Source organism: Pteropus vampyrus, unplaced genomic scaffold, assembly GCF_000151845.1.
Source record: "Pteropus vampyrus isolate Shadow unplaced genomic scaffold, Pvam_2.0 Scaffold82, whole genome shotgun sequence".
In the NCBI taxonomy this organism is placed as follows: Eukaryota; Metazoa; Chordata; class Mammalia; order Chiroptera; family Pteropodidae; genus Pteropus; species Pteropus vampyrus.
In genome coordinates this window covers 3,421,460-3,430,738 of record NW_011888863.1, presented here as the reverse complement: position 1 = coordinate 3,430,738, position 9,279 = coordinate 3,421,460, and the positions used below count along the sequence as shown (strand labels likewise).

Genomic DNA, 9,279 nt, shown 5'->3' with positions numbered 1-9,279 from the left:
CCCTTATGTGTGTCCTGTGTATAGGAGATGCTTAGGAGGCAAATAATATTTGTGTGTTTTTAATGGAGCAACCCATTATCCATGGAAATTTAAAAATAGCATGTGGACCCTTCCAAGCTAATGTGTATGGATGTCCCTGCTGGAGCAGCCTATAGAAAAGATCAGGGGCTTCAAGTACAGGAACTGTCAGGAGGGGCAATGTGTGGACACACTCAGTGCCCTTCGCAAGGACCTGCAGCTGCTTTAAGCAATCCACCCAGAGCCTTGGATCTTGGATTACCATCCAGTTCCTACACAAGGCCATTTACAGAGTCAACCTCCCTGCTGAGACTGAGCTCAGGTTCAAAGTTTAGATGGTGGAGCCAGAGAGTATAGGAGGTTGCTTGTTACAAATCCAGTTATAGCTCTCGGCATATAATAACAGTTGCCCAGTTTTGAGCACTTCATTATACTCCGCTAAACCCTTCACTATAACCCTATGAAATATGACCAACCTCATCAGCATTCCTGGTTTTATGAGGCCCAGCATTTAAGTCACACCTTAATCAGTGGCAGAATTCTGCCTGGTTCCAAAGCCTGTGTCTTTCACCACTGTGTCCTCTCTCAGAGAGGTTGTGAAAAATCAGCTTGAGAAGGAAGCGTAGATTTCTCACGCTTCAAGGTCTCACCTTCAAAACAGCCAAACAGCATTCTCCTGAGAAGTGTGTCAGATCCTCCTGTTCCAGGTAAATGGAGGCAAAAGTGGGTAGGCAGATATGGCAGTTCTGTATGGAGTGAGTGTTTCAGTGAGTTCCAAGCCCAGCTGGCACTGCCTGTGTCCCCAGACCCTGGCCAGCCCTAACAGGCAATGTTTTTGATTTGACCTTTTCCCATTTCTCTTGTTCATGATTTATGCTCCAGGCAATACCCTGAAGATTACTTCTGGTTTTTCCTTTTCTTGATAGGCTTTCTCCATCTTTTTCTTTTATTTTTTTAAAAAAATTCTGGTTCTTCAAAAGCTTCTCTCCTTTTAACAATTTCTCTTTACACAGTTCTGCACTTCCTGGCCAAGAAACTCTCTATTCATCCTTCACAGATGTTAGTCACAATGAAGAGTCATAGTTGAAGTTTCTTCATCTGAACTTTCCAGAACACCGATGACTAATGCACATTTGCAAGCACATCAGAAAGATAGAAAAGCCAGAGGAAGACTTTCCTTGTCCCCAGTTAGGATGTCTGCTCCTGGCACGATCAGATCACCTGAGACTCTAAGGTCACACGGAAAAAGATCGCCCAAGTGGAGAGTTCAAGACAGCAAAGCGCACATGTTTGACGGTCTCACTTTCAGCCTTTCCTCTACAGCAGAGTCTATGCTACATGAATTCTCTTCTCATCTGCCATCTCCTATTTCCAGACAATACAATAAACCAGCTGACAGATTATCTACTTCACACACAATCACCAAATCATCACATCTCTCCACAAGGTTCAGATAGGTGTGTTTTTAATATAAAACCTATCGCCATGGCAGCTGGAGTTGTCCGGTTTCTGCATAAGGAACAAGTGACCTATTAATCTCTCCCTCGGTGGAAACAGGTTAGTAACATCTTCTGTGACTTGGCATTACAGAGCTCCTGGGTGGCAAAGCAGATCAAGGCAAAGACCATAAGGGTTGTGTAGGACTTTGTGGGAAATGAAATCCATTGGTCAGAACACACATTCCATCTCCTTTGCTGTACGCCAGGCCCACATCATCAGAATTCCCTACCTCCAGTCCCCCACAACACACTCAAACTGTTGAGATGATGGGTCAGCAGAACACACTGTCTCCTTCAATTACTAGAAGATAAAAAAAATTAAGAACCATAGATATGAGTTAATCTGCAGTTGGGAAAGACATTATGTATGACTTTGGCCATGTTTACTCATGCCACAAACCATGCCAGACAGTTTCAGACATTTGCGGAATACAACTATCTTTTATAAGTGCCAAAAAACTGATTCATTTATTCAAAGCATATTAACTTGTCCTTTGGCAGTATAACTCCTAAATCATTATGCTCAACCATGACTAAAATACCATATCAGGTGATTGAAACTTCCATAGATGCTATATTCTCCCATATTTGCCCTCCACCCCTAGGATCCCCTGGAAAATTCTGAGTTTGATGGCTTGTGTGCCATACCTGCTTGCCTACCTTCTGTGGTGGTGACCCACCACGTCTATAAACTCAACATGAGTTAAATATCCCAGAAACAACTGCATGTATATATATGTAATTAATATTCTAAACATGCAACAATTCATGCTTGGGAAAAATTATTCGATTATGGTCATCCATTTCACAGGGATAGAAGCTGGCCCCTGCTACATCATAATCAGGTATAAATATTATCCAAGTATCTCATAAACTTTTGAGAGGCTAAAGATCTGTTTGATTTATCATTAACAAAGGGGTATGACCTCTTCCTTCAGTGTTGCTAAGGGATCCAAACTTTCTAACTTTCAGGTAAAGGGACTTACCATACACTGGGATTTGGGTGCTACCTTATTGTTCGTTGCTTTTTTAAGGGGTTAAGTTCTTTGGGACAGGGTAGTTGACACAGGTGTGTTCCACCCAGACCCAATTTTCAAGGGTCAATGCGCACATCCCTGGCTGCTGATGGCTCACAGGGAAAGTCCTCAGCTAACTGCAGGACACTGCTTCACCCGAAGTTATGCCCCCAGAAGGGGTTGCTATCTACCAACAACTAGGATTCAGAGATACAAAGGTCTAGCCCCTTGCCTCAACTGCGGACAACTCAGAAGGGCCATCCCAGCTCCAGAGCTCCCCATAAGGAAAGCTGAGACCTCAGATGCAAGCACATCGCTGTTCAGCTTCTCCTCTGCCCAACCGCCGCCACCTTCTTTTCCTCACCCCTAAAATCCTTCAGTACCCAACTCCCAGTCTCAGTGTGCTTCCAGCAAACCCAGTCAAACACAGGCAGTTTTCCAAGTGCAGAAAGTTATTTTTTAAATTGTTCTGAGGAAGTTACAGGCCCCAGAGGGACACGTTCTATCAGAAGTCCTATGAAGGCCAAAAACAGTCTTTGAAAAATACTGTGATTCAGTTTAAAAATTACAAACTTTTGATAATCTATCCAGATCACTTTCTGAACATCAACCCAATACAGTCAACAGGAACAGGAGTTAAATGATGTCCCAAAGTTTCTCAGGTTCACAAATAAGGGAGGTGAGACATCGCCAGGCTAGTGATTTACACATCACAACATCATGTGGCATTGAAAACTGATATCAGAGGACGGGATGCCAGATCTGGGGTTTTCAACCTTAACCATTAGAGTATGCCCCTCTACGCCTAAGATATACATGCTTTATAACCTCAAAGCCTAGCAAATCTTTATTCTAAAGCTATTGGAAAGTAGCAGTCCTATACATAAATACGAAAATGAGTCCTGAACACTTTTTTTCCCAACGTTTCACACTTTTAATAACAGGAAACAGTTCCTGGAACTGAGAGATTATTGATGACTTTGTAGTATTTACTATATCCTCAGGAAAGCGGCTGGCAGACAGGCCTGAGCAGAAATCAAGAGCTACTACTACCGTGTTGCCCAGGACATAGCCCCATCTTCTAAAAAATTTCGAGGAACTACCTAGTAGTCATCTAAGCTCTAGTCAATTTTAGGGCCTGGGGATGGGTTAGGGATTTCATAGGACTATGAGTCAGAAGAAAAGCAGGTACTTGCATAGCGTCTATATCTTATTACCAGAGGTTGGGGTTCACAATGTTAAAAATGTAGATAATGTACTTTATATAAAAAACTCAACTTAAAATCATACTACTGCTTAATGTCTTATAGCTTTTTACACTTTGTCTCATTTGACCCTCACAGCCCTTCCTGTGAGGACTAGGCTGGTATTATTATCTCAATTGTGTGACTGATTAAGTGACTTGCATAGCATCACACAACTGATCATGTTAGGATCAGACTGTCAGATTCTTGGTTCAGGGTTCTTTCCTATAAAATTCTGCCAATTTGCAATTTTTCTATCTATTTCTCCAGGTTTGTGTGCAAAGCCCCAAAACTTTGTCTCCTTCCTTCTCCTTTTCTGGCTCCCGCCTTCATACTCCAGATCTATATTTGATAGGAACAAGGGCCACAAACCACGATCAAAGGTGCCCCTATCTCCCTGTCTTCCTCCCTCCCTCTCTCTCTCTCTCAGTGACTCAAAACAATCCAGACTCTGTTAATATAGACCACAACTTATGAAGTTGTGGCTGACAAGAGGCTAAGGGCATCAAGTTTTACGAGTATTCAATACCTGTGACAAACTTAGCTCATGTCAGTCACATACACCAGGGAGGGTAGGGAGCTTTAAACAGCTCACTGATTTCTTAGACCCAGTCATTGTTCTTAGGAAAAGCCTTTCACTCTGGTCAGTAGTTTTTGCTACTGTTATCTGAAGCACTCGGTGGGTTTCACTCTTGCCAAGTTGGCATTCCATTTCTGCAATGAGAAAATGCATGGACAGAAGAGATCAGATGGGGATTTTCATGGTTTCAGTAACAGAAGCAAGCATCTCTCTGCCGAGGTGGATGCATTACAGCTTGTAGGAGTGTTAATGAGAGCTAATTACTCCATTTACTCCATAAGTCAACCAGCCAGCAACAAGAAATGCCCGGTAAAACTTGCTGGGTTCTCAGGCTTTGTTTCGAAAGGCTGTTGCCAAAATGATTTGGCTGAAGTGATGGGTATAGAGCTGCTCGACTGGATTGTTATCTCAGGATCACAAAACATAGACTTTAGTCCTTTGTATCCTGTAAATCAATAGTCAACTCAGCACCAATTTTATTCTTCCAGACTTAATCTACTCTCTTTATCATTATCACTACCACCTCTGCCCTCAAATATCCAGGTTGGCTGTAAATTTAAAAATCAAACAACAGGCCTGGAATTTTAGGAAAACAATTGCCTACTGACCATTAAACTGGGTGTGGCATTTTACAATGCCCTACACTCAGTTTGCAATAGTCACAAGATTTGGCCAACAGTTTACTTACTTTGATCCTTGAACTCTAGACAGAAAAAGGAATTTAGAAACCATGTAAATTTCACTTACTGATATTTAACTGTATCCATGTTTTATGCAAACCACATATTCATATGACATGAAGTATATAAAAATGCAACTAATTTATGAATGTATATAAATTATATTTTAAAAGGCTTTCCCATCCTTGTCTCTCCATTCCTACCAAAGGGTTGGGGGAGGTGAAAAACCATAAGCAGCAGATTTAAATTTCCTATAATAGGATTGAGGTTAGTTATTAACCCAATAAAGCCCCGTCCACATTAACCTTTCCCATATTTCAATTTACTAAGATATTATCTTGTTGAAAATACAACCCTGGCTTCGGGGACAAAAAAAGAAGGTCCAAGACATATCTTAAAGAAGATTCCTAAAAGGCGTTATCTTTAACTCCATAGAAACAAAACTCTACTGGATTATGATATAATTCAAAGATAACAGCATTTATAATTACTGTCTCAATTTAATAAAATGGAAAAGTCTGAGTAAACATACAGTAGAAGTTAAATTGCAAGGCAACTTTCATATTGAAATTCTGTAGACAGAAATAATATCAATGGAGTTCTTTTTATGTGGCTAAGGAGGTCTAGCATAAGACCCATCAAATCTAACCCAACTTGTATGTGGTATAAAGAAAACAAAAATTTACTCCTACAACTTTCCTCCTGAGTTAATTAACAACTTTGTCTTTTCTCATGATTTTCTACAACCTTTTTGTTGTTGTTGTTATAAACTGTTCTGTTACCTGAATGTTTATGATACATTGACAAGTAACAACTCCATAAATGATGCCAAAAATCTTAACTACCTCTAAAAAAATGACTGGGTTATTTCTCTTCCAAAGAGCTGTCTGTGCTTTTTACACAAACACACAGACAAAATGTTTTATTTTAGCTGTGAGAACAGTCCTAAGCTCAGGATCATCACAAAATTCTCCAAGCAGAAGGATTTTAGAGAAGCAGGTGACATCCACGACAGGAAAGAAAAACTACTGAACAGGAAAATAAGAAGGTCAGATAAAAAAATATTTCTTACACTTAAATATACATGATATTTACTAAAATTTCACAAGTCTAAGAGGATTTACCAGTTATTCTACAATTTTTAAACAAAAAAGAACTAGTATTTTCAGCTTTGAAACTAGGAAACAATAGTTACTGAGCTCCTACAATGAACAAGTACTGTGCAAGGCATCTTGACTATATTATCTCAATTTAATCTTTCCAGTATTCTTACAAGGTAGACACTGTTGTTCTCATCTTACAGATGAGAAAATTGGGCTCAGGTTGGGAAAGTAACAAAGTCACGATGTTAAAACATGACTACGTTAGGATTCCATCCAAGATATGTCTGCCTGCAAAACCTAAAACGTTTGCTGCTACCCTCTGCCCAATAGCACCACCAAGAAATTACAACCAAAAACTACAATGATAGAATTATTTCATAAGTAGAGAGGATCAGCTCTGGAGTCAGGTGCTCTAGATTTTAATTATGCGTCTATTGAGTGATGGTTTCCTCCAAATTAATGGAGATGAAAATAATATTTAACCTCATAAGGTTGAGGTGAGAAGTTTATAAAAAGGCTTCAGTGAAAGGGCTTTGCAAAACAGATAAGCACTAGTTGTTATTGTTACCTCCCTATTCAACCTTCTTGGCTAAAGCAGCAGGAGAACTGCAACATGGCTGTGAGCTTGTGAGTCCACCCACCCATCCACCTTTGACCAGGCTGAGCAAGACAGAGGCTGAAGCCCAAAAGAAAAAACATAAGGGATGAGGACTGGAGGGGACTTGGCCACAGTCTCTGCTCAGTTTACCTTCTCATGCACTAAACAAATTTTTAAAAATGTAGGAGAACAGCTGCTTGTCTCAGATATTGGGGCTCTTTGGGAATTTATGGAAGGTCCTTACCCTTAATAAGTTCATTTCCACCCTGAGGGAAAGTAAATACAAAACAAAACCAAAGGAGCCTCGGCCAAACAAGCCTCATTCTTCATCCTTTTTCCTTTTTCATCATTTCCCCTTATTCATTCTCTTTCTCTTTCTCTCTCTCTCTCTCTCTCTCTCTCTCTCCCTCTCTCTCTCTCTCTCTCTCTCCTTCTCTCTCTCTGTGTATAGCAGGAATGTGGGCCATGGTAAACACCCATAGTACTTGAGGCCCATTTATCCTCATTAGGAAACTCTATAGTGGTCACTTTCGGATAGAATTTTAAGCACTAATGACACAGTATATTGACTTCCAGAGCAGAAAGCGTTCATTTCAGTATAGACAAAAGAAAGTTGAATACCCCAGGTGGAAAAAGACAATCAATACCTTTAAGTACATAAAATACATAAAAAATTTAAACTTCCACACGACATGACTAAAAACAAAATTAAAAGACAAACAAAAAAAAATTAGAAAAAAAACCTAGGTGAAAATATTTGCAGTAATTATGAGAGAGGGTTAATAAAGGCAAATAAGTGAAATACATAAATTAGAATTTATGATAAATAAGAAAAATACTAATACCCAATAGATAAAATAGGCAAAGTACATAGTTTGTTAAATAGGAAATATAGCCAATATTCATATAAACATGTTTGATTTCATTAATATAAAAGAAAAAAGAAAAGAAAAACAAAATAGTCATAGAAAATCATCAAATATTATTAAAATGAGATTAGAACTCTGCTACTGGCAGCAAAAATTAGTAGACACTTTTAGCAATTGACAGCAATATTGACCGAGATGTCCATACACATCCACACCCTTGGTTCTACTTCTGATCATCCATTGTAAAGATAAGAATAATATATAGGAAATGTTGGCTGCATAAAGATACTCATCGAATATTAAAAACAGGCTATATGTTCTGCAGTGGGGTTAAATAAATCATGAAATATCGATAGATGGAATATTTTACAGCCTTTAGAAAAATGTTTACAGATATTACAGTAGTATGGGGAAGGCAAATAAAATAGGTTAAGAAAAAAAAAGGACACAAAATCATATACTCAGAATATTTCAAATATAGAAAAAATGTATGAATGAAAAAAGAGAAAAGAAACAGAATAGTACTGTGTGGTAGAATTACTGAAGACATTTTTTTAACTGTCTTTCTGGTTTTTTCTCTACTACTCAAATCTTCATATATTACTTTTATAATAACAAAAATTTGAATAATCTCAACTGCAAATCTACAATAAACAATAGATGGAAATCCAACAGCTCTCTAAGCCACTCTCACAAATACCAAACACTGTGCAACAGGCAAGTGAAGTAGTAAACAAGGGGAAAGGTGGCTTTGTTTTAAATCTAGGGCTAGAAAAACATTAGTTTCTTGATATAAAAACAAAAAACTTCATGTCCCCTTATCAAAACATTTTTTTTTTTTTAATTCACTAACCAAAACATTCTCTACCTGATTTAAACCCACACACCAAAATTATCTCCACAGAACAAACTAGCTAATAAGCAAGCAGGAAGTTTACCAGGAACACCCTAAAAATTAATAATGGTTTTTACAGCTCTGATAAATCCATGCCAGCTCATGTTAGTACACAGTGTAACACACAATCTCAATGAGTCTGTCGTCACTTCTAAATAGGAGAGCATGAAATACTTAGCATAAGGCTCTTACTTGGCAAGTATCACAGATGCTGCTGAAATTAAGTCTTTTGGGGTTCACCCTCTTGAAAGCAGATTTTGCAATCTTCGAGCTGGTTTTCTTAGAGTAACAGTTAACTAGGCCAAACTCATTGCGTTCATTATCTTATTTCATCTTCACAATCCTATAAGGCAGGGCTTCTCAACTTTGGCACTATTGACTATTTGAGCTGGGTAATCCTTTGTTATAGGAGGCTGTCCTGTGTATTGTAGGGTGTCCAGCAACCCTGTATTCTACTCACTAAATGTCAGTTTTCCCTCAACCCCGAGTTGTGACACCCAAAAATATTTCCTGACGTTGGCAAATGACCCATCCAGAGCTAAATCACCCCGGTCGAAAATCATGCTACTATAAAAGTATGTACTATTATTGGTCTCATTTTACAATTAAGGAAACTGAGACACCACTATAGGCGCATCTAACTCCAAAGCTCAATATCTAACACTCTTTATTGTAATTGTGCACAGGTAGGAGACAAATCTTATAGTATAAATGATACACACCCATCTTTTCTACTTGAGTCTCCTTCGCATCCCCAGAGTCTCATCTAGGCCTCAA

General features: G+C 38.8%; 1 protein-coding gene across 16 annotated transcripts in view; it reads right to left on the bottom strand.

The window, feature by feature from the left end:
- PPFIBP1 (PPFIA binding protein 1) overlaps nucleotides 1-9,279 on the bottom strand; it is a 154,918-nt gene that overhangs the window by 130,322 nt on the left and 15,317 nt on the right. For 3 of the 16 annotated variants that reach the window (XM_023532374.1, XM_011363096.2, XM_011363101.2), the window contains one exon: nucleotides 1,748-1,818. The exons of the other annotated variants lie outside the window; for them this stretch is intronic. The gene's annotated coding sequence lies outside the window, so the exon portion shown is untranslated. The remainder of the gene's footprint in view (nucleotides 1-1,747; nucleotides 1,819-9,279) is intronic. 16 annotated transcript variants of the gene reach the window in all.